The sequence below is a fragment of the Pyrus communis genome, chromosome 2, assembly GCF_041283825.1.
Source record: "Pyrus communis isolate YQ-2024b chromosome 2, ASM4128382v1, whole genome shotgun sequence".
Taxonomy (NCBI): domain Eukaryota; kingdom Viridiplantae; phylum Streptophyta; class Magnoliopsida; order Rosales; family Rosaceae; genus Pyrus; species Pyrus communis.
In genome coordinates, this window is record NC_142566.1 from 16,633,074 (window position 1) to 16,639,073 (window position 6,000).

Consider the following 6,000-nt stretch of genomic DNA (forward strand, 5'->3'; position numbering starts at 1 on the left):
TTATTCAGTTGATGCGGGGCATGCCAACTCGTCGGTCGAGGAGTAAAATTTGTTGATGTCGCGTTGAGCGCGTTGCTGACTTCTTAATCTTGCGATTGCGGCTGAGGAAGGAACACGTCTCGGCCTTCAAGTTCTAGAGCCTGAAGACAAGGCTGCTAGTTCTGCGAAGTTCAATATCAAATTCGGCTCTCAAGGTGCCGAATATAGTAACCTGGTAACACCTTATTTCACCGAGGATGCTAATGAGATAACCTCTACCAATAAGAATTCGAAAATCCTTCTTGACCGAGACTTAGATAGATGACCATTCGGCCTCGACGCAGTGCTATTTATCCAAACTGAAGGTGCTCCGGGAATGGCTAATTCTATAGCAACAATGTTGTTTATCCAAACTGAAGATGTTCGCCGATTGCCTTCACAGTGCTGTTTATCCAAACTGAAGATGTGTTGGCGAAAAAGAAAATAAAAAAAAACTCAAAGTGTTTGAGAGATTTGCGCAGGGCAGTTATGTGTTGAATTGGAGGTCCTTTTACATTATGTGTAGCTTTGTATTTATAATACCGAACCGCATGATGGCCGCCTTGTAGAGCCTTTTCCGTGAACAACAAATCACGTCTTGATACTAAAGGATAATCAACTATTTTAAGCAATCCTTATCAACAAAATTCGCGGTATGCATGGCTGAACGAGTTGCTAAGTGAATCTGGCTTCATAAAGGTCTTCATGCTGACTCACAGTATAAAAGCATATGCTAATATGCTAAATCTTTTAGCATAAAAAACCAAAGGTTAATTATCTTATTGTTGTCATCTTATCATCATCATCATCCAAAAAGTCTTCGTGTTCCTTCATAACAACATGATACAGTCCCACTTCAACTCCAGGTCTTGCATGCAATCCCTATTTCCCGCAGATGTGATAATGCATGCAATTGCATTATCCCATTTAATTAAAATAACATGGATATTCGGTGATGATAATTACCCTATCTTGCATGCTTCATCATCTGATGTCGTGCCTTGTAAATTGCAGTCGTATCATTCTACACGGCATTGCCAGATTCTATCAAATCAATCTCCCAATGATGCATTACTCCACATGGCCAAAGCAATACATGAATAAGACAAAGGCACATGCCCATTATTCCATTTCGTTCAAACCGACTGGGATCTTAATTAATATTAAGTTAAAATAATTTAATATACTATTAAAAATAATAATTATGATTAAAACCACAATATTATCCCTCAATAATCATAAGAAATTACCTTAACAAGTCCATGAAGGTCTAGAACTCTACACATTCAACAGCCTCGATCATTCGGGCCGATGGTGTAATTTTGGGTCCAAACAAGGTGATAGTAAGATAAGCTTGCCAGCCAATCTTTGATAATAGGTGACATTCTTGAGTGCCTCGCCATCAGTAGTAAGCTTAAATTTACTGTCAATTGGGCTGACAACTAGCTTGCAATCAATTGGGGTGACATAATTATGTTGGCAAACCCCGTTGAGAGGTTGCCATCTCAATGCCAAGAAAATACTTCAACTTCCCAAGATCCTTGATGGCAAAGTTTTGATGTAGGGAGGCTTTCAAGGCTCCAATTTCAGATGCATTGTCACCTGTGATAATAAGATCATCTACATAAATAAGGACCATTAACTTCCCACGGGTTCCAGTACAAACAAGGAAGAATCAACATTACTTCTGAGAAAACCTTCCCTTTCCAACACTGAACTAAGCTCGGCATACCAAGCTCTTGGTGATTGCTTCAAACCATAGATAGCCTTGTGCAATTTGCACACCATGCCATTATTTGCTGGAAAGTAACATGGGGGAATTTGTATGTAAACTTCCTCCTGAACCTCTCTATGAAGGAAAGCATTTTTAACATCCATCTGGTATAAGGACCAACCACAATTGACCACAACAGAAAGTAGCACACACACTGTGTTCATTTCTGCCACTAAAACAAAGGTTTCTTTGTAATCAATCCCAAAGGTTTAGGTGAAACCATGAGGAACAAGTCGAGCTTTGTGTCTTTCTATTGAGCCATCAATCTTGAGTTTAGTTTTGTAAACCCAACGACTCCCAACTGCTTTCTTTCCTGGAGGTAATTGAACGATACTCCAAGTACAATTTTGCTCTAAGGCTTGAAGTTCTTCAGACATGGCTTTCCTCCAGTGAGGGATGAGATTGGCTTCTTGAAAAGTGTTAGGCTTTACAAGATTGGAGATTGAAGTAAGAAATGCCACATGAGAATTTGAAAAACTATGATTACTTATTGCTTCAGAGATGGGATGTCTAGAAGCATAAGTAACGTAGTCTACAAACTTGGCAGGAGCCTTCCTTTCTCGAGGTGGATTCCTCCTAACATCTTGAGAAGGTTGGTGAGTGAAGGGTTGAGGTGTAGCCTCAAGATCACCATTTCCTTGTGAGTTGGGTTAAGAAACTGTTGAAGTTGTGGTTTCCAACATGAAAGCTCCCCCTCACATGAAGTAGGACCATTTTGAAAGAATGAAGTATCTTCCTCAAAGCAAACATCTCTGGATACAACACACTTGTTAGTGACAGGATTAAAACATTTGTATCCATGTTGAGTGGAGGAGTATCCCATGAACACGCATTTGACTGTCCTAGCATCCAATTTGTCATGATGTTGAGTTTGCACATGTACAAAACAAGTGCAACCAAAAACTTTCAAGTGTGACAAGTTTATTAGTCTATCTTTAAGGGTTTCATATGGTGATCTAAAACCTAGAACATGACTAGGAAGCCTATTGATCAAATAGGTGGCTGTAAGGATTGCATATGACCAAAAACTTTTGGGTTTTTTAGAGGTTAAGGAGTAAATTACAACGGTTTTAGTTGAAAGGCAAAGTTGCAAAAATACAATACTACCATTGATATTTACTTCTATTATATTCACCAAAAATTTTATAGTGTTCCAGAGTATAGGATATTTTAGACGTTTTAACCATCTGATCTTAGTTGTTTGTTTTTAACCGAACAACCAACATTGAAAAGACCTTGAGTATCTAATACCTTGACACACAGTTAAAAACCTCCTATATTTACAATTCAAGTTAAATTGTTTATGTATTTCAGCATAACAATTCCAGTCTTTTAGATCTTATGATCTAAGGAAATTGTGACCATATAATTTATGTGAACATAACAAAAAGATTTGGGGTTTTATCACAAATGGTCCCTGAAATTAACCTTCACCATCAATATGGTCCCTGAAATTGAAAATCAATCAATGTAGTCCCTGAAAATAGGTGTCGCAAATCAATGTGGTCCTTCCATCACAATTCTGTTAAAAATTTATGTTAAGTGCTGATGTGGCACATAAATAAGTCCCATAAGATTTACAGGTTTTTATCTTAAATGGTCTCTGAAATTGACCCACATCATCAAGATTGTCCCTGAAATTGACCCATACTATCAAGATAGTCCCTGAAATTGAAAATTGATCAATGTAGTCCTTGAAAATAGATGTCGCAATTCTGTAAAAAAATTTGTTATATGCTGATGTGGGTTTAATAATTAATTAAAATAGCTGTCTAAATACCTTTTTGCACAATGAATTTTTTTTTTCTTATAGTAAGGCTTACTCCAATGAGAGATCCCTTCCATAAATTCTCAAAGACACAAGACTTAACCAAGGCCTAAGAGGGGGTTTGAAAATAGTTTTCAACCAACAATAGACGCACCTCAGGTATAACCTCATTATCTCAAAGCAGACCTCGTTGTTCTTTGCATCACCATATCATCAGGGATGCGCTGAACAAGCTCTCCAAGATTAAGGTTGTGAGCATGTTAATCGCTTAAATATTAACAGTGATGTCCTAGAAGTCGTTGCCACTCGGCCAAGCTGTCACCAAAGGTGATCTAGATCCAGGTTCAATTCGGTAAAGGGTGTCGAAGTGTGTAAAGATGGGTATATTGAAATTTTTTTTTTTTAGAGAATAGAGAGTGAATGAGGTAGAGAAATGTGGATTGGGATAAGATGTGTTTGTAGGATTGCATTGATCAATTTTCAATTTCAGGGACCATTTTGATCTCATAGGTCAATTTCAATGACCATTTTAATGTCCTGGGTCAATTTCAAGGACCATTTGTAAGAATAAATTACTTACGGGGCCCATTTATGTGCCACATCAGCACTTAATAGAAATTTTAACAGAATTATGGCTGAAGGACCACATTGATTTGCGACACCTATTTTCAGGAACTACATTAATTGAATTTCAATTTCAAGGACCATCTTGATGGTGAAGGTCAATTTTAGAGATCATTTATGATAAAAACCCAAAAGATTTTGGTGGAGGAATTTGGTTAGTAGAATAATGATAACCATTCAATCTAAATAATAACCAATTAGAAAAAGGTTGATAATTTGTGGTTCATTACTATGTTTCTCTACTCCCACCTCCACACATTCAATTCCTATTTTGCTAGTCAAAATAAAGAAAAATGAGAAATTCTAAGGAGATCTTAAAGTGGGACTCTTCATGTACTTTTTGTCATCCGATAGTTTAATATCAACTCTCATGCGAACATTATAATACATTGTACCGAAAACAAGAGGTGGTAGAAAGTCTATGGAAAGTCTCACATTTAAGAGAGTCTCCTTAACATTTCTCAAGAAGCATTGAGCCACTTGGCTAGCATTACAAGATAAATTCATCAACTCAAGGGGTTAATTTATTGGAAAGTGAACAAACATTTGGAATTTTAATTCGAATTTCAACTCCTACGGATATGTGGTGTATATACACTATTTAGTGTACTATTTGACATGAAAGCTGAAAATATGTTGTGGCCTCAAGTGGTAAATAGATTACAAGAAGAGAAAAATTAATTTGTTATAAAAGTGTCGTGGAATACCTTCTATTATTATTAATTGGTCAATTTGATTTTCAATTTGATTTTTTTTTTCTATTCTACTAAATGTTGCAAATATAAACTACATATTAATAGATCCTGGTTGTCAACTAAAACTCCAAAAAATTACCATTCTAATCCTCTAATCAAAATTGAATAGAAATAAAAGCTATGAAAATTTAGTAATTACTGAACACAAATTTTAGTATTCTTTACTTGAACCTCACAATCATGTAATAATAACAAGCCATATTTTTCATTTTGCATGTTGTTTTTGCTTTGTGGTTTTCTGTGTTGTGCTATGATATTGATAGAATGTTACATCTGTCTGTTATCCTAGTGCGAAAGTAGTAGCTGCTTTAATACTATTAAAGCGTCATAGGATGCACCAGTAACCAAGGGCCATAAGGATAATGGCCTACTACAGCTGAAAAACATTCCGCTTGTGTTGGTAAGAAACATATGTTGCGTTAGCTTTTGTCAGCTTAGTCGAGAGTGGAGATGGTCTTGTTTATACTTGAACTCTTCTCAACTGGCCACTGAGTATCCGCTAATCAAAACCAATTTTCAGGAAATTAAATAAGATGATCTTGCAGACTGGTTAGACTCCGTATATAGCTATTTGGCAATGGTATCATCATCACCACCGCAGTGACTCTATGGCTATTGAACAAGTTATTCAGTGTTGTTGGAATATAATTATGATAACTTGGTTTTCACAATATGTGTAATCATATGTGATCTACACCATGTACTAATATACATATGATTGTAGTGAAATAAGTAAGTTAGTTAATAAAGAAAATAATATAATTAATTAATTCTAAAAGATATGAACAGTTGTATTTCAACATGAAAAGTCGTAACTTCCCCTGAAGAATACAACTCCTTCAGAAAGGTTACTTCTGTCTCTATATATTTGTCAAGTTCTTTCTGTCAGATTCATTCAATTCCATACTCACTCTTTGTTCATATCTTCACACTATATTGTGATTGATAGTCTAAGTGACATCCATTTCCAAACCTGTGACCCAATTTCTAGCATTGGCCTTAGAGCCTAGTTTTCATGAATCATAACAATTTGCCTAGTTTTCATCCGAGGACGTCGTAAA